At 41.6% G+C, this 27523-nt stretch overlaps 1 protein-coding gene and 1 long non-coding RNA gene across 9 annotated transcripts in view; one reads left to right on the forward strand and one right to left on the reverse strand.

Moving 5' to 3' along the window:
• The window catches only part of Rbm47 (RNA binding motif protein 47), a 161806-nt gene that overhangs the window by 64085 nt on the left and 70198 nt on the right, over window positions 1-27523 (reverse strand). Inside the window, exon 1 of one of the 8 annotated variants that reach the window (XM_078021220.1) lies at window positions 14736-14754. The exons of 6 other annotated variants lie outside the window; for them this stretch is intronic. The gene's annotated coding sequence lies outside the window, so the exon portion shown is untranslated. Of the gene's footprint in view, window positions 1-13368; window positions 13509-14735; window positions 14755-27523 lie in introns of those variants that run through there. One more of the 8 variants, XM_040292523.2, reaches the window with a different exon arrangement.
• Window positions 20824-27122, forward strand: LOC144366660 (uncharacterized). The gene is made up of 2 exons (XR_013425768.1): window positions 20824-21381; window positions 26088-27122. It is a non-coding gene; the product is annotated as an uncharacterized LOC144366660 (long non-coding RNA).

Below are 27523 nucleotides of genomic sequence, written 5' to 3' on the forward strand. Positions count from 1 at the left end.
TAATTTTTAATTTTTTCTAATTTTTAATTTCTAACACAGCGTATAAAATGACTATGATTTGATACCTTTACAAACTAGATAAAAATCACTTATTTCTGATAAGTCTATTCAACTTGGCTCATACCTCTCTATGGCATTAACGTTTTACACTTTATATTAACAAGAGGTATCCAATAGTTGTTGAATGAATATATAAATAAAGGCAGAGGCTTTCATGCCAATATTAGGGAGAAAAGCTACTTTTAAAAAGACAAAAAAAGAAACAGACAATCAATTTTTCTTTTTTTAAAAAATTAGCTGGGGACATGGCTCAGTGGTTCAGTGATAGAACACTTGACTAGTACGCATGGAAGCCCTGGGTTTGACCCCAGTACTACAAAATAAATAAATAGATCAATCAAGTGAAATTTAAAACCCATAGCATATAGCTCTTACTCAAGGCTTTTTATTTAAATTTATTCAAATTTTTAGGTGTATGCACTTCACTGTTTTATACTCTTTTCTCCCTGAAGAGTCTATGAGGCTAACACTTCAGAATCACATTTTGTTTAATCATTTCCCTCCATTACAGTGAACCTTTATTAAAGCAAAGAACATACTGTCCATACGTCACAGTTGTTTTGTGGACACGTCAGTAACTGGAGCCACATTACACTGTTCTGGAGGCTGAAGACTGCACTTTCACTTATTAATTCAGTTTCTTCACTCACAGATGTCCAGGAGTCAGTGATATGACACAGCTGACCAACGGCACTAGCACTCAGATGCTATGAATAACTTGCAAATCAAAAGATGTGCTTTGCCAGGTGCAGGGGTGCACACTTGTAATCCCAGTGGCTTGGGAGGCTGAGGCAGGAGGATCATGAGTTCAAAGCTAGCCTCAGCAAAAGCAAGGTGCTAAGCAACTCAGTGAGAGCCTGTCTCAAATACAAAAATAGGGCCGGGAATGTGGCTCAGTAGGCGAGTGCCTCTGAATTCAATCCCTAGTACCTCTCCCCTAAGAAAAAGATGCTTTATTCCTGCCTGTGGCCCCAGGGCTTAGAATAAATTTGAGAAATATGCAATGAACTGCACATTAGAGACCAGTTAGCTCAACCCTCGTTTCTTGGTGGTGATGTATCTAGATAGCTCTCAAGGTGACAGTTACTAGCAAGTGGTAGAGCTAAGACTAAGCATCAGATTTCTTTTCTTCCAATCAAAAGGCATGCAAAATTCATTTTATGATGACCTACATCAATTCAAAATCAAGTGGGTACTGGGACAGATATTCTTTAGCTCAAAAGCCCACTAATATCTTCAGAACCGTGTTTCTTCAAAGCTCCAATTTATTGGCTAAGCACTGCATTTTTAAGAAAATGCTCTTCTTCATTAAGCATGTGTGTTCTTCCAGTTAGGTAAGGCCTTTCAATAACATAATAACAAAGATGAATAATAATAATAATGTAGTCACAAACTTTTAAGAAATCTTACATAGATAAATGCATCCTGAATGAATTCCATTTTTATGAAATTCTAAAATAAGCAAAACGAAGATACGATGGGGGAAAGGACTTCAAATTAATGATTGACTTTGAGGGTTAAGGTGGGAATAGGGATTCATTACAAAGGGTTATGAGAGAACTTTCCAGGATGATGTTCAAGTTCTCTTGGTAATAGTTTGCATTACATGAGATTATGTCTTTGTTAAATCTCAGTAAATGTATGAGTAACATCTGTGCATTTTATTGAACACAAATTTTTCTTTTAAAAATCATAGGTAAATGTTAAACTTTAAGGGTTGGAGATGTCGCTTAGCAGTAGGAAATTTGCTCAGCACCACAAAAAAAAAAAAAAAGCAAATTTAAAAAATGAGCTTTAATGAAATGTTTCACTAAAGTAACTCAATGTAGAAAATATGGTGTTTTCATGGCTAGAGGAATGGATTGATGGGTAGATATATGACAAAACGAATACGGCAGAATCTGGGTATGGGGTACGTGGTGTTCATTATAAAATTCAAATTTGCTATATGATTGAAATAATATTGATGAAAAAGTACTTAAAAACAAGCACACTCAGTAGGCTTTCTTTGGGTTCTTAATGAAGAAATGAACTGTAAAAAGAAAAAATTATGACAATTTGGCAGTAGATATACCAAGGCATTGTTGTTTACTAGGTATGATCACAACATTGTGATTACATATAAAAGCTTTAAATTCTTAAGGATGTTCATTAAAATACTAGGGGTGAAAATAATATGATATCTGAGATTTGTTTAAAAGACTTAAATGAGTTAGGTGCGGTAGCACATGCCTACATTCCCAGACTTGGAAGGTTAAGGGAATAGCAAGTCTGAGTGAGATCCTGTCTCAAAATAAAAAATAAAAAAGACTAGGGATGAAGCTCAGTGGTCAACCCCCAGTACTAAAAAAAGAAAAAGACTTAAATGAATTGGCACAAGAATTACATGTGATGCTGTGTAGCAATATCTTAAATAGCTATTGAACCCACGTGAATGGTATATTGGAATTTGCATTTTATTCCATTTTAAACTTCAAAGTATGTTTGGAGTTTTTAAAAAAATGAAGGTGCTTCTGCTGTGAGTCTCACAAGGCACTGGTCAAGGCTCTGTGCCCATCTGGAGGCTTAGCCAGGGAAGAGAATCTACTTTCAGGTTTAATTAGTATGATGGCTGAATTCATTTCCTTGTAGCTGTGTGATGGAGTGACCCAGCTGCTTAGTAGTTATAGGATAGAGGCCCTTGGGTTCTAGAAGACACAGCAATTGCCTGCCATGTGTCTCTTTCCACTGGCACTTCATTTCATAACTGCTTCTCACAATTTGCTAAACTGGGGTCTTAAGAACAGGAGGCAATGATGGGAGTTGCATCCATTAACCTTTGCGGTAAACTACAGGGTAAGTAGCAAGTGCTGGGTCTCCTGAGAGGAGAGTGTACAGGGAATCGCACCAGGGGTGGAGATCACAGGCCATCTTGGAATTGTGTTCACTACAGACAGCTCCTGGGGACTTCTCAGTCTAGAGGAGGTGAGTGTGGATTTGAAGACAGAAAGTCTCATATTTGCTCCTGGGTTACAGTTGTCCCCAGGTTTACATGGGGGATTGGTTCCTCAACCCCCATGGATACTAAACTAAACAGATGCTCAAGCCCCTTATACAAAATGGCATTTAATTTATGAACATGTTCCCATATATGTTAACTCACCTCTAGATTATTTATAGCACCAAATCAATGTAGAGGCTATGTAAATAGTTGTTATACTGAATTGCTTAGGGAATAAAAAAATAAAGTGAAATTAAAAACTGAAATTAGTTAATATATTAAGGCAATAAATATCAGAGAACCAGCTGAAGTTCTAAATTTTTAAAATGTAACCTTCTATAATAGAGGTAATAGTACCCATCTTTCATTGAAAGTACTGCTAGGATGCAGATTAGCATTTTAAAATTAAAGTGAACCTAATTTCATTTATTACTATAAGTTTAAAAATTAAATTCCATAACTCCCTGGAATGAATCAGAAATTCTTAGGTCACAACTGCAGGTCTTAGAACCATTGGTTATTCATAAATGTATATCTCATGCCTGTCTTTCGAACACTTCATAGTAACATCATTATTACCTTCAATAAACATATTTTAATATTATGATGACATAAACATTTAAAACACCTACTAAGAGGAACCCCAAAGCTACTAGCTATGCCTAAATAATTCTAGCACATGTGCTCACGACATTAATATAACTAATAAAATTTTCATTTGCTTGACCCTAACAATTTGACTTAATTTTGTATTTAATGAACTGATCTGTGGTCCAAATGAACTGATTAAGGATCACCTTACTAGGTAACCACACAGCACATCAACCTCTGATTTACCAAACAGATGAATTTGAAAGTAGTTTACATCATCCAACAAAATGATTCTTTACTTTACAAAATGACTTACAACCACATTCTCTTGTGCTTTGTCAATTCATGTAAGACTTGGTTTAACAGATTTCCCTCTAACCACAACTGTTCAATGACAGATCATCACGAAAAGCACTGGGATCCAAGGCATTCTTTGGTTTTACAGCATGTCTTGTACTCAGGTTTCACTCATATCTGAATCTTAAACTCAAGTTTTAAAGCAGTGTCTGCAAGTCAACGTTTAAACTGGCCTCTGGCAATGATTATGTTAATTAAATTCCACGATGTCAAAAAATAACTGCAATATAAAATAAATGATGTCATGTGACTGAAGTTTTAACTCAGGGTCCAAATGCTGCACAGATCAGCTGATGGTTTCATTTATCGTGAAGAGTGAAATAACACAGGGAAACCCTTCTGGTTTTAATTTGAGCATGATCAAGACTTAAGCTTCACCACTAAAATCTGGGGCTGTAGCTTACGTAAATTATAAGGATAAAAGTTCAATGAAGGTAGGATGGCAAAGAAGCTGTGGAAAACGTCAAGAGGGGTGGTATAGAAAACCAATCGAGGCTCTGCTGCTTATAGCTGTGACCACAGGTAGAGGGATACATACTTCATAGAGTCAGATAGTGAAAACCTGTACAGAGGTCAGTCCTGCCTGATGGAAATTTCTGTGATCACACAAACATTCTGAATCTGCACTGCCCAATACAGTAGCCACCAAGCGAGTGCTGCTGAGGACTCTGGCATGTGCTCAGTGCAAATGAGGACCAGAATTATTTACTTCACTTAATTTTACTTAATTAAAGAGCCACATGGGATGCTAGCCCTGGACAGAAAAATAAGAGATTCTGGGCAGAGTTAGACCATGTACTCTTGAATTGCTGCCCCCACTCTGGTAGAGGAGCTAATCTAATCAATGCTTTTTTTTTCATTCCAAGGGTGAGGAGACTCTGATATCATTTAATAGGCTGTTAAAATGTTCAGTTGACTTTTCTCAAGCTTCAACAGATGTTCAGACAAGAATCAAATAAACCTCAGTAACTCCAGTGCTCTTTTCTCGATCTTTTAGACCTTCTTAGCCCTAACACTAATTAGGCATAGAATTACCCTCACCCACTACATACATGCACACCAGCTCCACAAGCCCCACAGTGAGCTCCTGGCATGTACACAAATTCCGCCACCACCTCCTGCTTCCTCCTCGCTCAGAAGTCGCCATCCATGCTGGGCACTGTGGCAATGTAATCCCAGGAACTGGGGAGGTTAAGGCAAGAGGAGTGCAAATTTGAGGCAAGCCCAGGTAACTTAGTGAAACATTGTTTCAAAATGAAAAATAAAAAAGGCTGGGGCTGTCTGGCTAATGCCTGTAATCCCAGGGGCTCAGGAGGCTGAGACAGGAGGATGTTGAGTTCAAAGCCAGCCTCAGCAAAAGTGAGGTGCTAAGCAACTCAGTGAGACCCTGTCTCTAAATAAAATAAAAAATAGGGCTGGGGATGTGTCTCAGTGGTCAAGTGTCCCTGAGTTCAACCTCTCTGTCCCCCTAAAAAAGAGGGGGGAGGGGTTCTGAGGTGTAGCTCAGTAGTAGAGCACCCTTGTGTCCAATCCTCAGTACGGGGTGGGGATGGGGATGGAGGAGTCTCAAGACCCTCCATGTGGTCTTGAGCACTAATATGGTCTACAGCAAAACCCTCAATGCTGGTCAGTCCGCTCATAGGAATGAACGTACACAAAGGTCAAGTTTGGGCATATTTTTAGTTTCTGATATAAAATTTGAAGCAGGTTCGACTCCCTGGCTTTTTGGGTTGGCAGGGTGGGTATGCCACACTGGGTAAATCACCTGCTGCACTGTAATCATATCGACACACTTCCCGTGACAAATCTGGTATGTCCTCGTTACCTTGTCCTGAAAAAGGAGGACAGAACTTCATTCGATGAATCGAGCCTGGTCTGAACGGAGGGGAAGTCAAGCGTGAAGGAGGAAGTGAGCCCAACTCCCTGCGTGGCTGACGAACGTTTGTACCCACCTAAGACAAGGTTTTCCCATCTCTCTGGTGGGGAGGCTGGAGAATGTGGAGAGGGGCCAGGGAGAGAAACCAAGGACAGCTTGTGAATCAGAAACCCTTCGATGACAGAGAACTTGAAACAGTAGAATCTGATAAGTCTGGACAGAGAGGGGTGTTCATCCTAGACTCGAGCCAATGGCTAAAATCTGACATTTCCACTTTCCCCCTCCTTTCACTCGCTGACTTTGAAACAAACACGACAAAGACTTGAAATCGGAACCTAAAGCTAAGAGGGAAGAACAAATGCAATAGACATGAGAAATGAGCCTGCCTGGAGCGTGGTCTCAGACAGAAAACAGTGAGGGAGAGGTTTTGGCAGCGCAGGTTGTCAGCAGCAGGCGACGGGCATTGGGAAGAGAAGGTGCTCTCCAAGGCATGGAGACGCTTATTCAGGAAAGGTAGCTTGCAGGTTTGCCTCTGAGGGAAGGGGAGCATAGAAGAGCCACCAGGGGGGACAAGTAATGCCACCCAGAGGACTCAAGATTTTGAAAAGTAATCAACAACTGGAAGGCCAGAAATCTCCCATGGACACCGTTCTTAGCTGTCCTTCACCTTGGTGTTTACTGTTATTATCTAGTAGATTTGCAAGCAGGAGACTTTCAATGATGTCAGTGACTTTTAGAAATAACATGCATTATACTCTTCTTCTGATTATACTAGACATCTGTCATGAAAAACACGAAAGCCTAAAGAAGAGAGGGAGGGCTGGGATTGTGGCCCAGCGGTAGAGTGCTCACCTAGCATGTGCAAGGCCCTGAGTTCAATCCTCAGCACCACATAAAAATAAATAAATAAAATAAAGGTATTGTGTCCAACTACAACTAAAAAATAAATATTAAAAAAAGAAAGGGAGATAATATTCTCTCTCTCTCTCTCTTTCTCTCTCTCTCTCACACACACATACACACACACAGAGTTTCTTGTGTGAGGTACTGGGTTCGATCCTCAGCACCACATAAAAATAGAATAAAGGACCACTGACAACCAAAAAAAAACATGTATTGAAAAAATTGTAGAAAAGCAGAAGAGAAGATGAGATGGAAACAAGGATTATGTGCATGTGGTGCTGGTGATCAAACCCAGGGCCTCATGCACACTAGGCAAAGACTCTACCAGTGAGCTACATGACCAGCCCATGTTTTAAATTTTATTTGATACAAGGTTCCACTGAGTTGCCCACACTGGTTTCAAATGTGATGTGCCACATCTGTATATGGAAACCACTTGATTCCGCTGCTACTGCTGCGTCAAGATGGCTCTTTGTGGGGGGGGGGGAGACTCAGAGTCAAATAAACAGGGTCTTAAATGTCCCTTTTCAATTTTCCTCCACAAAAAAAATCCAGAGAGTTGCCTGACCAGTATCCTGCCCAAGGAGTTGCACTTTTTCTGCACCCCAAACAAGAAGTCACGACGAATCTCGCTAATGCAGGCAGGGGCCCCTCTGCAGCCACAATTTGACTCCACAGCAACTTAACCTGATTTCCATTTAGCTCTGAAAGTTAAAAAGCAATTTAAAATCCAAATCCCACCCAGTACATGTCTTTGCCCTGTTGTGAAGAAAGCTCCCAGTTGTTAAGAGGGTGTGTTGAGGAAGGTCAAGACGGTCAGCAATTTGTTTAAGGCCTCTTTGCCTTGACCCCGATCATCATTTGAGATCACTGAAAGACATGGTTTTCTGGTGGTGGCAGGATGGCATGGCAAACTGTATGCACTTTGGGGTCAAATTAGCTTAGGTGTGAAGGCAGGTGCTGGCATTTACTAAGCCGTGTGGCTTTGTGCAAGGCACCTGACCTCTCAGTGCCCCGGTCTGTCCACTTGAAAGAAAGGGTCAATGATTCCTCACCAACAGAGCTGTATGAGAATTGGGAATGATAAAGATCTGGGTGCAATTCTTGACACCCAGTAAGTGCACAATAAGACCGTGTGATCTGGGAAGCCATCACAGACCAGTGTTGTTGAAGGAGCTGCATTTAATGGCTGACACAGATCCCCAAACACTGTGTGGGTGGCAGTGACAACCTGCTGGAAGAGCTGGGCCCCGTGGAGGTGGAAAACCTAGTTCTTTTGCTAAGCGGATGTGAGAGCTGAGCCTCTCTACTTCAACTTTCTCACGTACAAAATGGACATATGTAACAACGGGGGGGGGGGGGGAGAGTAAACGTGAAAATTGAGAAAAAAATTTTTAAAAAAGTACACAAGATATTGTTCCTATGGTTGTTCATAAAGTTAAAAAGAATCCATTCAAGACAGCCTTTGATGACTGCTTCCAAGCCATGACCTACAAAAGAGGCTTTCTACCAACTGTGAAAATAATAAAGGCTCTGTCGCAGAGGATGTGGGCACCTCTTGCTCTTTCTAGAAGTGACTTGGAATGCTTAAAGCGCTGTCGGGCTGGTTCCGGGTATTCCACGGGAGAGAGGGTGGCCAAACTAGCCTATCTGACTTTCACTGAAATGAAGGTTTGGTCACACATGCTTTATCATACGAATACAAAGTTAAAAACATGACCTCTTTAATTGGCAATTAGAAAAAAATATTGAGAGGGTGTACTTGTTTTTGTTTTACTAGATGAAGGACACTCTGAGCAAGTGTCTGGTAACTTTTTTATAGTATGCATTAGAGAATGTATGTCTTTGCAAGATGCAAAATCAGGGAGGGTAGGACTGGAGAAGAAATTCAGAAACCTTAGGCCCCCGGGCCCACCCTGAACTCTGTTTGCTTCCATGATATTTGGTTGAGGCAGAGAATCTGACAGTCACTGGGTCAGCATGTAGAGTCTTCTGTGAATTCTCATTTTAAGTATTTTCTCAAATTCCACTTTAAAACACATGACCTTTGACTTCCAGGAAACTTCTTAGCAATTCAGACTTGAAATTTACCTAACTTCCTTATGGTGGTTAAATATTTCTTTATGCATACCTTCTACTTATTTATTTTTTGCAGTGCTGAGAATTAAGCCCAGGGCCTCACACATACTAGCCAAGCACTCTACCACTGAGCCACATCCCCAGCCCTATACATACACATTAAAACCTGATCTTAAAAAAAAAAAAAAAAAAAATGCTAAATATTGCCAGATTTTAGAATATACTATGTGAATCTGAAAAATAAAATTTCATAAGAAAAAAAAAGAAAGAGTATTATTTTCTATACAAATTTTGATAGGAAAAAGTCAGGTGAATAGTCAGTTTTTTTACAGAAGATATAAGGATCTGTACCATAATATAAAAGCTGAGTTAGGCTGAGAGGTAGCTCCCTAGTAGAGTGGGTTTGATCCCCAATTCAGCCCAACCCACCAAAAAAAAAAAAAGGCTTAAGTCTTAGGAAATGGAAGGAATTGGAGGTGGCGTAGCCCAACAACCTTGGTACCATCTTTGCCAGGAGAGGACTGCTCTCTGGTGTAACTAACAATTTCTGGTGTAACTAACAATCGTGAAGTCATGAAGCTTTCCTCGGGGCTGTTTCCTCAAGTGCAACATAGTGGCAGTCACCTCCCAGGATGACTGTATTTCAGTTAAATAAATGGCGATGTAGAGCACTTGGCAAACACACTCCCAGAAACAAGACCCTCCTCCTTCTGCCCTCTCAGATGATAACATTTCCATCCCACCCTTTATGAGGTCATTTAACTTTAAAGAGCTGGCACATGTACAGGGAATGATTTTCAACTCATGTTTTTCATTCCTGAAAATTTCTTAAATTGTGGTCTGTTCTTACAAACAAATACCATGCAGCCACCAAAGAAATAATTATAGCTACATGAAACTACACGGCTAACCACCAGAGACCCAATGGTCACAGGAAAGAAGTCAGATCCGAGAGAGCACATATTGTAGGATTCCATTTTATGAAGTTCTAGAGCAATCAAAGCTCATCTACGGTGATAGAAGTTAGAATATTGGCTACCTTGGGAGGGAGGAGAGGGACACGGAGCTTTCTGTTCTGGTGACAGTGTTCTGTTCCTTGAGCTGGGTGTTGGTGCATCTATATGCACAAGCTCACCAAATTGTATATTTCAGAATTATGTCTGTTATACTTCAATAAATGTTTAAAAAATATTTTTAAAGCATTTGTTTGACTTAAGTCTTCTCTGACACTTTCTTCCAGTGTCTTTGAAAATTACATGAGTGATACATTGTTTCACCAGTGACTCAATTGTAGGAATTTATATGAAATTTTCCAAATAATTGAATTGACCCATTTAAGCAAAACACACACACACACACACACACACACAAAAAAAAAACTATTACTTTCTAGGATGAAAATATTTTTAAATGATTCATGTGTTCGTGTGCCTCACTATCATTTTAAACAGAAGCTATGGGGCACATTCTTCTTGGTGAAACAAGGTTATCCTTAGAAACTGACTCAGTCAAGCTCAGTTGAGGTGGAACAACAACTTCCGGATGATTGATTCAAGTTTGGATGATCGTGGCTGTTGAACCCCTTTATTGCTATTTCTCACTGGTACATGCCTGCCGTTAGCCATCCCAGTCCTTCCCATTTGTTTTCCTTCATTTATCCATCTATGTATGTTAGCGAATGTACATCTTGCTAAGCATTGGAGACATAGTGGTGAACAGACAACGGGATCCACAAGCAGCTAAGGGAACTTACATTTTATTTTAGGAATCAAGTACAAAAGCAGTGTGATTTGTATCTCAAAGTATAGGACATAATTTAGGGGTGAGAAGGTCAATTTGAGAAACTGGTATTAAAGAACTGAGTAATGAGAACCTAGACTAGAATAAGTATTTGCTGAAAAATAAATGAATGAATGGTCATTAGCCCGGCAAAAAAAAAGAGAAGCAAAAGTTCTGATTTATTATGCACTGGGAATGCAGAAATGTTACCCAGAATGTCTAAACAACGGCAGGTATGATGCACACCTATTGTCTCAGTGCTCGGAGAGGCCAGGTTGTAAGTTTGAGCCCAGACTCAGCAATTTAGCAATTTATTTTGAGGTCCTGTCTCAAAATAAAAAATAAAAAGGGCTGGGGATGTAGCTAGCTCAGTGGTCATTTAACTTTAAAGAGCTGGCATGTGTACAGGGAATGATTTTTCAACTCATGTTTAAAATTAAATTTAAAACAGATGTCTACACTAAGAATCAAGAAGCACTCTATAAGGTGCTGATAAGATTCATAGCTTCAATTTTGGCTGTTGAGAGAAGTATTTTTGCCTTACCTAAGCCTTTGAGTTGCCAGACAAGTGAAGGATTGTTAGTGATCACACAGTTAACCTGTACATATTCAGTTTTTATTTCACCCTACAAAACCACCACCAGCCTCCAATGGCCCAACTCTGTGGGAGGATTCCTCCAGGTTGCTGGTGTGGTTCTCATCCTACATTCCCTGAATGTGACCTTTCTAAGCAGTCACCACATTCACCTTGAAAGGCTGTCACCCACCCATGCCTTAATAGAGCTGTGGCAGTTCTGTCCGGAAAAGTCAAAGTAGGCTAGCCTCTTTGGGCATTACTACTTGTTGCAAAATGTCACTTTATTTGGGACCCACTATTGTCCCCAGAGATTTCACCTTCATGCTATTTTACCAATAATAACTAGTAGTCTAAAGGACAGATGGACATGTAACAACAACCCTTGAAGAGAGAAGTTACTCAATATATACCTTGTAAAGAGGACCTGACATAAAAGCATTATTATCATCTCTTATTTAACAGCAGTAAAGTTTAAAATGCCAGGGATGTGGGCCAAGTTATTCAGGGCTTAATTTAATGCACAATTTGATCCATCAACAAACTACTGGGAAACTTTACTGACCCCTGACAAGAGTTGTGCAGGTAACCTTCAGTGATCTTGATTACAATTCTACACAGATCCGTCGAATTTAAAATCTGTAAAAACCAAATGAAGAAACTGCACAGAATAAAGTTTTTCTAATGACATAAAGGCAAAGCAGGAAGCGATGATTATCTAGAAACGATTTGTTTCCACATTTCCCCCCTAATACAATGTTCAGAGTGTGGTAGGAATGCATAAGCTCTTCCAGTGATGGGGTCTATATTTTGAATTAATGTGCTATCGCAGAAGGTCAAGAGCTTCACAACGGCTTGAGCAATCTAAATGCATCTATGTGACAGGGAAGTTTGCATATCCTTGTTTTGAAATCTTAAGAGAGGTAAGAAAAGGTTAATCCACCTGTTGAAAGTTACGTAAACTCTCAGTGGTCAAGGGAGCAAAATGGCTTACTGCTAAACTCGTTTCAGCTTTGCACATAAAAAGATATCAAACCCACCCACCCTTCCTCCCGTGAACTCCTCCACAGTTGTTAGATCCAGTCCTATTTGCCTAAATACACAAAACCAAACCAGATGGTTTTCCCATGGGGGACATTTCCTGTAATTCTGAAACAGATCATTTCTCCTGGCCATTTTTAAAACTGGAAACTTGTCAAAAGACCCTTGCCAGTGTCACCAGGCAAAAATGGATTCACATCCGGTTCCTTCATACTCAGAGGCTCTTCAAATCCGTGCCCATGTCTGCCACAGTAAGCAGACCAAATGTTCCATATGCTCCTGCTATTTCATACATTATACTGCGACACCTTTCCCCAAGAACTGTTGGTTACAGAAACCTGATGGAGCAATTCTGTTTCTAGATTTTCCTATTTACTGTTTGGGCTTTAGCTACTAATACATAGTCACAGGTACCCGTGTTTCAGCATATATTGCGATTAGAGTCAACTAAATGTAAACAGCTGATTAAGGTTCTAGCTTTATCATGTATGCTAAAATTTTTTACCAAAAAAAAAAGAATATAAAGACTTAACATTCACAAGAATATTTATTCATTAGTTTTCCCCAAGCCATCACCAGGGTATGGAAACCACTCTCAAGCTGCTCTGTCGTAGAAACACAGATTTGATAAGAAGCCGTCTTTCCAGCTGACCTTTAACTTGTTGCTATCTTGTCTAAGTTTAACAAGGAGCAGGGATAGAAAGTTTAAAAGTATTTTCGTGAAACCAGAGCCACCATTTAGCAAAATCTTTAAAAGGAATGAGTCACCGACATACGCAGGTGCAGAACCCAAGGTGATACTGGCACCTGGCTCCTGATTCCTTGCTGAAGCAAATACTAGCCTCTGATCCCGTCCCAGGTAAAACCGAAGCGCAGGTAGAGTTGAGCTCACTCTCCATGACACACACGTCCCTCTAGTAAAACCGAAAATGTTTGAGGGAAACTGAAGATTACAATTCTCCAGGGACTCGGAGCCACGGGAAAACAGAATTTGCAAAGAAATTCCTTCTGCCTCCCACCCCAATTGCACCCCCCTCACCACCCTTGTCCCTTCAAGAGAAGGGAGCGCGAATCTTATGGAGTCTGCAATTTTAAATATTAATAAATATTAAAGTACGAAACGAGTACCTGCCAAACACCTGGCGCTCTCTTTCCCCTGCTCGCTCTCTCCTCCCACGCGCTGGCAACGGAATGCCCTTCAAAACCATGGCTCAGTGCTTTTGGTAAATGTTTTACGAGACACTAAACAGCCTGTGTCCCACCCTCAGAGCAAACACCATTGAGAGAACACAATATAATGGTCCCAAAGATATCATGCGATGTACAATAATGTCAATGAACAAGCGGGCTCTATTTCCACAACTTCCTTTTAAGGGGGGAAAAAGATCCCAAATTTGCAGAGGGTGGGGAGGAAGCTAAGCCACAAGCTAAGCTAAGGGCTTCTAGAAATAAAACTTAACCCTGGGAGCATGAGGGCTCTTTTTTGTTTTGTTTTGAAGGTAGCATTATGATAAGCTCGTTGTTCTAATCCCCAAGCAAGTCTTGGCTTGCCAAACTGAAAAAGGTGTCAAAGGCAAAGTTAATAAAGGGTGGAATTCAGCGGTGAGTCCAGAGACAGTAGCAACTAGATGGCGACCACATACAGTATTTCCAGTTATCAGAGGCAAGCGCAGCTCGGAAAGTTTCTCAGAAACCATCTTCTACAATAACAAAATGTGCTCACTTCCCTTTTTCCGTATCCCTCAAGTTATTCACAGTTAAAAGCCAACTGCTGCAAACCAGAAGTTTTGCATTCCATTCAAGTTAACAATTACAACTGGAGGATAACAGAAACTTGCTGGCACCAAGCTATCGGCATAACCAAAATGTCAGGTGCTTCTCTATACCACCAGGGTTAAGCAGATCAAGAGGGGAGCCCAGAGCTTGTCTGTCTGCCTGGTTTTAGAGAAAGGACTTAGCAGGTGGCCCAAGTCCAGAGTCCGTGTGGGTGACATGCACCTACCTGCTCTTGGAGATACTAGTTAGTGGGCCAGTCTGAAAAGTGAGAAAATAGAATTATTTTGTTTCTGACAAGCCTGCTCACTACAGGGAGACCAAGGGAAGACCAAGAGAAGAAGCACGAGTTTGCTTTGGCTTTGGCATCACCCAGAGACAGGTTAGGTAAATAAGAAAACCCATGCTCTTGTCCCCACCCGTACCTCAGTCCCCAAGAGCACTCAAAAGTCTGCATTTCATACCTTGAAGATGTCTGCTGGGGTGGAAAGAAAACTGAGATCATGGTTTTCCTACACTCCCAGCTTTGTGACCTTGAGCAAGTACCTTCACCTCTCTGAGCCTGTTTCCTCATCTACAAGATATGATTTAAAAAAATGTATCCAGAGCCATTGAAGATTTATCACGAAGAACTGACAACCCTCCAACTCTGAGCACACAGCACCTCTTTCATCTCCAAAACAGGGTTTGAAGGGCTGTGGCAACTGTGAAGCACCTCCTACCTTACGTGCATGGGTCCCCTCTTCTCTTCCATTTCCTCAAGTTACAGAAGTTTCAGGTTAGCTCTGTGACTAAGGGCAATTGACTTCCCTCCTCCTGGTCTGACTGACTAATCTGTTTGGGTGGGTATCACAAATGACCATTTATCGGCCTGCTCAGGGGTGTGGTGTCAGGGCAGCCAGCCCCAGGCTGTCATCTCTTGGGGCTTACACAATTCTCCCCATCTTGCCCTCTCACACAGTTAGCTAACCTGCCTTTTACACCCCTCCCCACCTTGCTCTCTCTTTCCTTCTGTCTTTTTCCCTTTCCTTTCCTGCTTTGTTTCGCCCAGAGACACGATGGGAATGTGGCAGAGGCTGATGATTCTCCTCATTCCATTTCTTCTAGTGTTTGAGTGACACATCAATCTGCCCAGTGCAGGAGCCAGGTTCTACAGGGGAGAGAACTGAGACAGATTCGACAATAGGTGCAACATCGCGGGGCCACTGCCCGCAGGACGGGCACGGGACCTGGGTGTTCCTGACAGGCCAGGATTTCCCTGCTGCCAGCCAAGGGCTGGACCAGCTCCTCGCACCCCATGCACCTTTTCTCAGTGCCACCCAAGTCCTCACCTCGGATGATCTGCTCTCCTTGACAACTGTGGCACATTTTCCTTGAAGATCCTTCCCCCGTTTCCTTCCCTCCTCCCTCTGGGCTGGCCAACCTTTCATTCTAATTTTGGGGTCTAGCTCTTCCTCTAGAACCCTCTTTTGGGCTGCTCCTGTCCTTGTGTGCCTTACTCCAGGGAAAACCCAACAGAAGCCAATCCCCACCTCAGCTTGGAGTTCAGTGCGTCACCACGGAGGAATATAATCAAATTTTGATGAGTAAAATTCAAAGACACAACATCAAAATCCAAAGCAGAGACGCCGTGGAGTAAATTTCTGTATAAACAAAGGCCAGACTTGGGGGCTTTAGTAGATTTTTTTTTTTAAAACAAGAAAAGTGAATTACAAGGACAAGACAACAAAAGAGTGAGCCATCCTATCATGCGAAAAAACAAGCATCATCTATTAGATGTCCAACATTACCATGTGCTGGATATGAAAGATCTCATTTAGTTCAATCAGACAGATGAGGAGACAGAGGCAGAGAAAGGCTGCCCAAGCACACCCAGCCGATGCCATGGTACAGTCCCTGGTCCCTGCCTGAGTCACACCTCCCCTGCGCCCTCTGGCCTCCTCACCCTAGGAATGTGTCTACCGCCTGTCAAGGTGCACCTGCGTCCATGGGTTTAAAACCCATTTGGCCCTGTTCTTCCTCACTCGCTCCTTGGCCTCTTCACCCTCCCCACTCCCTGCCCTCCACCTTTTCTTCTTATTCCTACAACCATCTAGAACTGTTCAAAGCTACTGACAAACTCTATTATTAAGGCTCTCGTGTAACCACAAAGTCCAACCAAATAGCACGGGGTTGCCCCACTTCAGGTCAACTGTTTTTGATCAGTTTCTCTGTGGTCCCAAATTTGATATTTGGCTTTCGACCTCGTAGGCTGTTTCTGTGTTCCACCTGGCGCTGGGTCGGCTACTGTACTCAAAGATGATATCATGCTGTCCCTGAAAAAAGAACTGTGACTACTGCATAATATGAATGCTTCAGAATAACATTTCCCCCGGGGCTAGGGGTGTAGCTCAGTGGTAGAGCACTTGCCCAACATGCATGAAGCCCTGGGTTCAATCCCCAGAACTGCAAAAAAAAACGAAAACAAATAAAGCAATCCCCAATGTGGGGGCAGGGGTGGTGGTAGTGGTGGTGGTTGGGGATGTGAGTCAGTGATAGAGTCCTTGCCTCAGATGTGCAAGGCCCTGGACTTTGATTGCTAGCATCACAAAAAGGAAAAAAAAAATGTTCCCTAAATTAACATTTCCCACCTCTGGTCACCAATTCTAAGTCCTCTTTTTTTGTCCCATTGTCTCTGTGATGCTAATGTGCAGCTCTAACACTGGAATTTTCAACTACAGAGTTCTGATAGGGCAGAATAGTTGACCTCTGGAAATCACTGCTCTATCACCCCAGGCTTATTCTAAAACATCTGTCAGCTCGAGGGGCCCAGTCCCACCTGGTCATCGGTAAGGCTGATATATATTTAGCCTACAGAATGATTTCAGATTCTGAAGTGGGTTGAGCTCCCTTGCACACCAGAGAACAGGAGAAAGGAGAGGTGGACAATGCATCTGGAGCATCTAGGTCTCCCAGGAGCTCCAAAGGCCTGGAACGCCCGTGAATCCCTCAAGTCCCTTCAGTGCTCTGGAGACGGTTTCAAAGACTGTCATGAGGGTGACCCTCAGAAACTGCTCACTGCCCAGCCAAGCTCAACCCAGACCAGAGAGGCAGTTCCAGCAGCCCCTGCACAGGGGAGCGGAGCACATGATAGATCTACACTGTCCAGTGCTGTCTTTTGTTGGGGCTGGCACACCATCCTCTAGACCAGCAGTTCTCAAAGTGAGGTACCCGGAACCCTGGGAGATCACCACGACTCTTTTTTTTTTTTTATTAGTTGCTCAAAACATTACAATGATCTTGACATATCATACATTTGATTCAAATGGGGTACATAATCTTAATCTTATTTTTCCACGTGTACAGATTGCAGGATCACATTGGTCATACAGCCACGTTTATACATAGGGCCATACTAGTGTCTATTGTATTGTGCTGCCCTTCCTATCCCCCCTCCCCTCCCCTCCCCTCCCCTCCCCTCTTTCTACCCAATCTACTGTGACACATTTCTCTCTCTCTCTCTTTTTTCTTCCCCCTCACACCATCTCATATGTAATTTTATGTTAGTATTAAGAGTCATGGTGACACGGAAGATGGTAGGAGACCCTCACTGTCACCACGACTCTTAATTCTAACACATTTGCCTTTTCACTACATTGGCGTTTGCACTAGTGATGCAAAGGCAGTGGTGGGTAAAACTGCCAGCACTGTAAAAGGCAGTGTCACCCAGAGTACTAGTGGTCATGGCATTTTTCATTACCAGACACTGGGGACAGAGCCCAGGGGTGCCCTACCACTCAGTTACCTTCCCAAGTCCTTTTATACTTTTTTTTTTTTTTAATATAGGGTCTCCCTAAGTTTCCAAGGCTAGCCTTGGACTTTATACCCTCCTGCCTTAGCCTCCTGTAGTCTCTAGGATTACAGCGGAGTTGTTTTCTTTGTTTTGGGTTTTGTTTTTAAGATAATTCCCTTAAGAATGTATTTGAGGGCTGAGGTTGTGGCACAGTGGCTGAGCGCTTGCCTAGCATGTGTGAGAGGCACTGGGTTCGATCCTCAGCACCACATAAAAATAAATAAATAAAATAAAGGTATTGTGTTCATTTACAACTTAAAAAAAATGTATTTGAGGGCTGATGATGTAGCCTGGGGTAGAGTGGGTTTGATCCTTAGCAACCCTCCCCCACAAATAATTTATTTAATAAAGAAGTATAATATTAACTTTATGCAATCCCAACTTTTAAGTATAAAGAAAGTACAATACAGTGCTTCTACTGTGGACCAAATTAGGACAGCTGACTCAGGAGAATCACTTGAATGACCTGTGGTAGAACTGACCACTTTCATGACCTGGAACATCCTCTGTACTTGGAAGAATCAACCATGGTTATTCAGCCTTGGATATCTGTCATTTTCTTGAAAATGTAAGAAGTGTGCCTGTCACTTAAGAATGTGATAGATGGTATTTGTTTTCAAGAAGCAATTCCAGCTTTCAAATAAAGTTAAAATTGGGAGAGGGGGAACACTTGCATTACCACCATGAGCTTGACAACTTGCCAATAAATAAAGACTTCTCTGATGAGACCAGTTCTGATACTAGCAGATATTAACACTGGACTGTATAATGGAATGTGTCAATATTTGGAAGATCTTTCACAACTCAGTGAACCCGTATTTTTCAAATGACCAATGCATGATGTTATAGAAGCATATGACTTATCTTCAAAAAACAAGATAAGCCAAGGGTTTTAATGTAACAGAACATGAAAATTTCATTGATATGCATAGAGACTGCACACTGCAACCGCTCTTTAAGAAGCCATCCCTTGTAGAGTCTGGATTTAGCATCAAAAAAGAATGTTCACAATTATCAGAAAAGATTACTAAAACATCCCTCCCTTTTCCAACCACTCGTTTTGTGAGGCTGAATTTTTCTTCGTATACTTCAGTGCAAACAACATACCTCAACAGACTGACGCAGGAACAAATATGAGAACACAATGGAATTCTAGCAAATTCATCATTAAAGAGATATGCAAAATAAACAATACACTCTTCTCACTATTCTCAGAAATAGTTATTTTTCATTAAAAATGTCATTTATATTATCATAAAAGTTAACTTGTTATTTTAAAGAAATTAATAGATATTTTAATTTTTTTAATCTCTAAAGCTATAAATATCAACAGATACAACTTATATAAACAAAAGCATGTTTCGTTCCTCAATAACTTTTAAGAACATAAAGATAGGGTTGCCAGATTTAATAAGTAAAGGTGATATTTTAGGATACCATGTCTCATTCAATATTTGGGACATATTTAAATTAAAGATAATTTATTGTTTATGTGAAGTTGACATTTTATCTGCTTGTTAAGATGTCCAAGGCCCTAAAAATTTGAGAAACAATGTACTAGACCATGTCCCTCACATGTGAGGAAACACTAAGACCAGCGTTTATTAAGCACTCATTGTATATCAGACACAGTGCTAAATTCCTGACATATAGAATTTCCTCCCCAAAATCTACATGGCAAATACTTTTTTATAATCCCCATTTCCTCATACCAACGAGGAAACAAAACCCAACAATGTCAAGTGAAGCCAGTTATTGGTAGAAGGCAAGATTGGAACCCACCTGCTCAGACTCCAAAAATCTCAGCTCATAACTCAGGTTTATACTGCATTCTGAATAATGGAGATTTCCCAAAGACGGCTGGCTTTTCTGCATATTTGCATCTCAAATTTTAGTAAATCAACTTCAGTTGCTCATCTTCTTTCTGTGTCTCACAGCTGTGTGTTCTGCTACAAGAGCCACAGTGACACTCAAGGCTGTAAGAACCATGTGTGTCAGGGAAATCTATCCAGAACTGCCAGCGGCTTTGGACTTGGAGCTAACAGATGCTTCCTGTCTCAAGCTGGGAATCCTAGCATAGAGCAATGGTGCACTGACACTGTTCCTTACCATTAATTGGAAGCCACTAGGAACCTAGGACTGGGCTAGAATCATCTTCTAGAATGAATTGGGTATTTGTCTAAATTCATGTGTACCAACTGGAGCAAATACAACCATTGCCATAAACCAAGTTACTATCTTTTGTCTGATCATGAGCCAGGCCATGGGTACATTTAGTGAGCTTGAGCTGGATAGCAAACAAACTAGGGAAAGTTAACTGTTTTATGATCCAGCATGGAGGCAAAGACATGCACTTCACTATGCCGAAAGGTCTGCAAATACAGAAATGAATTTGCTCGCACCCAACTACCCCAAGAGACTTCCTCCAAAACCAAGGGACTTCCTACAATAACCGATTTAATGTAGAAAGTGATAAACATAGGGAGAGAGTCTAATCTGACATGGAAAGATTACTTTAACAAAAGGCAAAATTACCTTTCAAATCTTTTGTCTATTATAAATGTGAATCTGTATTGAAAGTGAGGTACACTGGATTATGCTAACAGCTGTTTATACAGAAACCAAGTGCTTTGAAAATCAATCTGGATGGCCCAGAGGGGTTGGGAGGCTGAGGCAGGAGGATTATGGGTTAGAGACCAGCCTAGGTAACTAGTGGGACTTTCAGCAATTTAGCAGGACCGGGTCTCAAAATAAAAAGGACCAGTATAGCTCAATAGTAAAGTGCCCCTGGGCTCAATTCCCATAACCAAAAAAAAAAGAAAAGAAAATTAGCCTGGAGGACGGAGCAAGGAGAGAAAGATGGGGGTAGGGGGGAAGATGCCCAGTGGTAATTGAGAAGTACCCTTTAGAAGCCAAGACTGATGTTAGCCTAGAGAGTAGGCTCAGGGAGAAAGGTCTGGGGAAGGCCAAGGCCTCTGGATGCTGGCCAATGTACATCAGAAAGGAAAAGAAGAGTCATGAAGAGAAACTACCAACTTCGCGGTGACCCAGGCCCACCTGGCAGTTCTGTAGGGAGCAGACACTGGCCCAGCCTTGCCCTCGGGCCTTCCTGCCCCCTCTCCCAGGTCAGCCCCCTTATCTGCTCAATCTAGAGCCCTTCAGTGGCACAAGAGGAAAGAGAAGGACAAGCTGAGCGTGGGCTCCCTCCTTACATGGCCTTAGATGACCAGGGATTTCCAGAGCTGTCCCCTTCAAGGGGCCTTTAGAATTTATTCTTATGACCTCTGCATGAATGTCAAGGAGGACACAGCCAGAACTGTGACTCACATTAAGTTCCCAAAGCCAAGTGCAGAATGCACAGACTCTGGACCTGAGGCCTCGCTTTCACCTTCAGAGCAAAGTCACGGGGCCCTGCCTGCTTTGTGGTATTTGGATACAGAGGTGAGGAGACCCCTTCTGCTTCCCACCAGCCTGGCTGCCTCTCTCCATTTTCAGCATTTCTCCAAAGCACAAGGAATACAGAATTTAAACTTACGGTATGTGAGCCGCGGGCCTTTTTAACATTTCTGAAAGAGATTTGCCTTGAGAAGTGCTGAGGTCTATTGGTGAAGGTCACCTAGAATATGACTGGCAAACTTTTCCTGTCAACAGCCACGTGGTAAGTATTTTAGGCATTGCAGGCCATACAGTTTCTGTTACAGATTTTTGCTTCCCTTTTTATCCCCCAATTCCTTAAAAATGTAAAAACCACTCTTAGGCAAAACATATAAAAACCAGTGTTTGGTTGACTATTGTATTAAAACTTAGGTAGGTGTTCCAGAACCATCTTGCTAACAAAGGCTGACTTGCCAAGTCTCTCATTCTCTACTTGGAGAGTCATCTTGTGTTTGCTATGATCCTCTTCAAAGAAATCAGCTATTTCAGTCTGAAATAGCAGTCTAATTTAGAAAACTAGGTAAACACAGTTTAAAATAAGCCAGAAGGGCTCGGGGTATAGATCAGATATAGAGTACTTGACCAGCATGTGTGAGGCTCAAGGTTCAGTTCCCAGCAACACACACACACACACACACACACACAAAAAAAAAAAAAAAATCTAAGTAAATAAAATAAGCTAGAATATTTTCTAAACCTGCTAGTTTTCACTGAGTATGTATATATGTTTGCATTTTTAGTTAAAAGTGAATACTCCATAATAATCATAAAACCTAGAAAAATTCTCCAGCCTAGCCTAGTCCATACCTGTTTACACTTGAGGAAACTATGACTAATTTTTGGTTAAATGAGATATTCCATGTCATATACGAATTGGCTGAAGAGCTGGGTCCAGAAACTTGATTTCCTCATTTCCAAATTTATATTCTATTACTCTATTTTATAGCACTTTAATACTAAAACATCAATTCAACAAATTTTTCCTCCCATGTGCCCAGCATAAGCTAGGTGCCCTAGAGATACAAAATAAGTATAAGGAACTCTTGCTCATAAATACCTTTTGGTCTCACTGGGGGAAAAAAAATGTATGTGAAACAAATATATTTTGTTTTATACTATTATGTAATTCTATGTCTAAGAAAGGGCTATAAAATGGAATCTTCTGTAAAAGTAGAAAGACTCTATGTTGTTCAATATGGTAACTAGTAGCATAACACATGTGGCTACTGAGCACTTAAAATGGGGGTCAAGCTATTAAGAAACTGAACATTGAGAATGTTTTTAATTTTAATTTTATTTTTTATTTTATCTATATATCTATCTATTTATTTTGGTGGCAATAGGGATGGAACCCAGGGCCTTGTGTTCACTAGGTAAGTGCTCTACCACTGAGCTATAACCTCAGCCTTGTAATTTTTTTTTTTTTTTTTAATTTTGAAACTTGCTAAGTTGCCCAGGCTGGCCTCAAATATGTGATCCTACTGGTTCACCCAACTTGCCGGGACTACAGGTATGGGCCACTATTGCACCTGGCTAACATTAATCTATATTTAAAGAGCCACAGGTGGCCACTGAATACCATATTGGACATCTTAGGTTTGAAAGAATAGTTACAGATCTGGCTGGAAAACAGGTGACATGCCTTCTGTCACTTCTCCTTCTTGTTACTTTGGGAGAAGCCATTACTGACTGTAGAATGCCTATGGACAGGACCTCAAGATTCCCCAGGCGCCAATTTCAACTGTCTTGCCTACATATATAAAATGAAACCTTATTTGCCATCCCTGATAAAGGTGACAAAGGTGTGCTGGCAGAGGAAGTACTTGAACTGAGCTTCAAAAGGAAACATTTGGACAGGTAAAGAGGAAGAGACAAGAGTACGGGGCACTCCAGGGAGAGACAGGATGAGCAAGGGAACTGAGTAGCGGGGCTCCCTCTTCCTAGGATGGAAGGAGGCTGGCTGGGCCAAGAATCCAGCAGAGCAGGGCGTGTGGTGGGGGTAAGGGGACAGGCAGCAGCCAGGGGCTACGACGAGACTGGAATTTCAGGAGCTTGGACTTTTCTCATGAGCCCCAGGAGCCCACAAAAGGTTAAGCAGGATGACTGCAGAAAAACGTATTTAAGGAAGGAGATCTGGTGGCTAGTCACAGAACGGACTGTAAAAATGGGCATATACATTCAGATCCAGCAGAGGTTTGAATTTTTTCTTGGAGGAAAGTAACATTTGTTTACTAAAGAAAAAGTCTAAGTCACGTAAAAGCAGATATTTAAAAATAAAAAAAAAAATTAAATCCAGACATCTACCATTCAAACCCAGCTGCTAGGTACCTTCTTCCAGTTTTGTTTTTCTTTTCCGTGAACACTGCAATAATTTGGGAATAAAATTCTGACTTGGACTAGGAAGGCACAGTGTGAATGACCAAGAGGGGACACAAAAGAAATTTTAAGTGCAGCAGTACAGGGAGGAGCAAAGACTTCGCAGGAAGAGAGCTGAATCTCAGGCTTGGCCTCCGTTGATTCTCAGCCTCGGCTCCCTCATTTTTCGAATCAAGGTGCTGGTCAACGTCAACCTCTTGCCCTCTTCTTACTGGTGTCTATTTTAATTGAACATCACATAGAGACACCAGTGCTTATCAGAAGACAAAGATAGTCGCTTCCCTGGATGCAGTGGCACGTGCCGATAATCCTCAGGAGGCTGAGGCAGGAGGATGGCAAGTTTAAAGCCAGCCTCAGCAACTAAGTGAGACCCTGTCTCTAAATAAAAAATATAAAATCACTGGGAATGTTGCTCAGTGGTTAAGCACCCCTGGGTTCAATCCCCATTACCACCCTCCCCCCCAAAAAAACAGTCCCTGGGTTTTTAGGATGTATCAGGAGCATATCATCCCTTGCAATCTGTAGATTTTAGGTATAAAGTAATTAAACGGTACATTCTGAGCAATGTCATGAGGAGAAACTTTCGTTGTGGTTCATGAGACATGTAATTGGGGAAGTGTAAATAGGTGATCCATTTCAGACAGGCCTCCACTGAGCTAAGTAAATAACTCCTTCCTAGGAGTCAAAAGGTTTCCAAAGCCCAATACATCCACACAGACCATAGGAAAAACCAAACCAGAAACAGCTGCTTGAGAATATAAATGATGCTCTTAGGCAGGAAAGAGCGATACACAGCTATTTGCCAGGCTAATAATAAGCAAAAGTGTAAGCCAGTAGTTGTCCACATGTGCAGAATTTTCAAAAATTCTGATGTCTGGGTTCCCCCGACCCAATTAAATCTGAACTGAAGGACTGGTGCTTGTGTATTGGTGTTTTTTAAAAATTCTCAAAATGATTGAAACCTGAAGCACAAGAAGCCCCAGTTCCAGGGGCAGAGGGCAGTAAGGGTCCAGATCTGATCAGACTGCACCCTCAACCACCCTGCTAAGTGTTCTGGTCAATTCCCTAATGCCGGGAGAAGTGGAGGCTATCGGAGAACCCCCCAACATGCTTTATAATTTTCAATTAAATTATACATGACTTCTATTTCAGAGTGTAAGTTTTACCATTTTCAATATGACCTTTTGTCACTTCCACTGAACCGATTTGGAGAACTCCTGAGAACTCTGGCCAGAATGACCAGAAAGCTTCTTTTCCAAGGTTCTCTCAGCCTTCGTAAAGACTAGCAGTTTAAAAACAAACTCTGGGCCAGCTACAGCAGTGCATGCCTGTGATCCCAGCAGCTAGGGAGGCCAAGGCAGGAGGATCACAGGTTCCAGACCAGCCTTGGCAACTTAGTGAGGTCCGGTTTCCAAATGAAAAGAGTTGGGGATATGGTTCAGTAATTCAGTCCCCTGGGTTCAATCCCAGTACTGGTGTTGGGGATGGGGGGAGGGAGATTGACTCTGGCCTTAGACTGACCTGGGCATATACTATGGTTTTGATATGTTCCTGGAATTCATATATTAAAAATTTAATCTCCAAAGTCAAATATTAGTGGTACTTGTAGGCAGACCTCTGGGAGGTAATTAGAATTATATGATGTCAGAGGGTAGGGTCTCCATGATAGCATCAGTTACTCTACAAGAAGAGGAGAGACCCAAGCTAGCACACTTGCACTCTCTATGTAATGCCCTGCTAGGTTTTAATGCAGCAAAAAGGCCCTCACCAGATGCCAAAATGCTGGCACCATGCTCTTGGACTTCCCAGTCTCTAAAACTGTGAGACATGAACTTCTTTCCTTTGTAAGTTACCCAGTGCCAGGTATTCAGTTATAGCAACATAAAATAAGCTAAGACATTATGTGTGCCAGTTCCATCAGGTACTCACCGAGCCTTGTACAAGTTATATTTAAAACTATTTCCTTATTTGCCAAATAGGAAAGCTAACACCTTCTCTATGGAATTATTGTAGATGATATAAAAAGAGGCTAATCAAGTAAGAGATCATACAAGTAAACTAATTCTCATATGCTTGGCACATAGTAAGCACTCAATGAAGGTTCATTTTAATGAGCATCATCAGTTCTATGGTTCTTTTTAACTCCAATATTTTGTGACTCTAAGAATCCCGTGATGACAGATTACACAGGTGGAGGTGAACAAAAATCAGTAGGTATTGGCATCTTAGATCTAAAGGCCCTGTTTGTGTTTAGTGACTTTCACTCTAGCCTGGCATCCTAATAACCACTTCATTCTTTGCTTAAGGTGTCCCTTTATATTTTGCTGACCTTGATCTTAGTTTCAAAAGAACCTCGTTTATTTTGCAGACACAGAATTTTTGTTATTCTTGATGAAATCAATGCAGCTGTTCTGTTTCTGTTATTTCTCAGCCTCCAGTGGATACCAGTGAGTACAGCTGCGGGGCATGGAAAGCGTATTTTTCTCTGCCCTTGGTGCCCAGCTGAGGACACATCTGGGAGCATGGCTCAGATGCATGGCTCATGACTGGCTTCCAGACCTTGTTCTTGGGAACTTCAGTGCTGACATCTGAGTGTCACCATGAAATCTACCAAAAGTTTGATGCTGACTTTAGCCACAGACCCCAGCCTCATAACCCTGGTGCATGCTCCTTATTGTCCACAGCACTTCATATCCTTCTGCAAGGTATAAAGCCACCACGGACCTGCTGTTCTGCCAAGGGACACAGACATTTTGTTGATACCCACAATTTTGTTTTTCCTCATGCAGGGTGGGAACAGATCGTAGGAAGACAGACGTGCTTTGTAGACAGACATCCGCTTGTCTGTCATGCTATTGGTGGAGTTATGGCTCGTGTCCACCTTTCTGCCTTTTTAGTTTTGAAAATGAGTTTTCTTGTTTGGCAAAAAGGGAGTCATCAAAGAGCAAGAGACCAAAGAACTGTCGGATTCATGAAACTTTTGCGTACGTGAATGAAATATTTTTTTTTTTTAATATTGTTTTAGTTGTAGTTGGACACAATACCTTTATTTTATTTATTTATTTTTATGTGGTGCTGAGGATGGAACCCAGTGCCTCGCATGTGCTAGGCGAGCGCTCTACTGCTGAGCCACATCCCTAGCCCCTGAAATAATCTTAAAAGGAGAAATCACCCAGTTTGGTATTAGTCTAAAACGCCCTGCTTTTATATCCTATGGAGCCCAGTTTTTCTCACACATCTGTTTGAGTCCAGAAAACTAACCTGCCTGCTGGAGAGGAACTTGGATTTGGATAAGAATGTCTGATTCTGCGAGCCCTAGGCTTGGGGGCTGCTCTGCCGTCCTCGGTGGACAATTCTCAGAGCCAGGACCTAGTGCTCATGGGGTCTGGGGAAGGGCTGCTCATCTCAAAACCATCGTATGAAGCCACCAAAAGAATAAAGTTAGCTTTTCTTTCTGAATTGGAAAGCTGACTCTTTTCTTTAGTAAGCCTGCAGTTCCTATTAATCTGCTATTTATTATATTATTCACTTACTACTCTTAAAAATTCAACCCTCCCCCTTCAAAACAGAAAAGAAAGCAAAATAAAAAGTAAGGAATGTTCAATGCTGGTCATTTGGGGATTATCAGGGAAATGCTGTATTTCACTGAATCCAAGTGTCCATAAAATACACCCCAATGTCAGGCACGCTAAATTATGGTGGCAGTGGGGGGCTATAAGGAAGAGGGCGTTCTAGAGTTTATATAAACAGCCACATGGCAGAAGAACTCGCCATCAGACATTTCCATGAGAACTGGTATTAGACGAGTTTAGGCAAAAGCATTGCCAACAGAACACTTGCATTCTTTTTGACTGTGGGAGTCCCTGG

This window comes from Ictidomys tridecemlineatus, chromosome 9 (genome assembly GCF_052094955.1).
Source record: "Ictidomys tridecemlineatus isolate mIctTri1 chromosome 9, mIctTri1.hap1, whole genome shotgun sequence".
Taxonomy (NCBI): Eukaryota; Metazoa; Chordata; class Mammalia; order Rodentia; family Sciuridae; genus Ictidomys; species Ictidomys tridecemlineatus.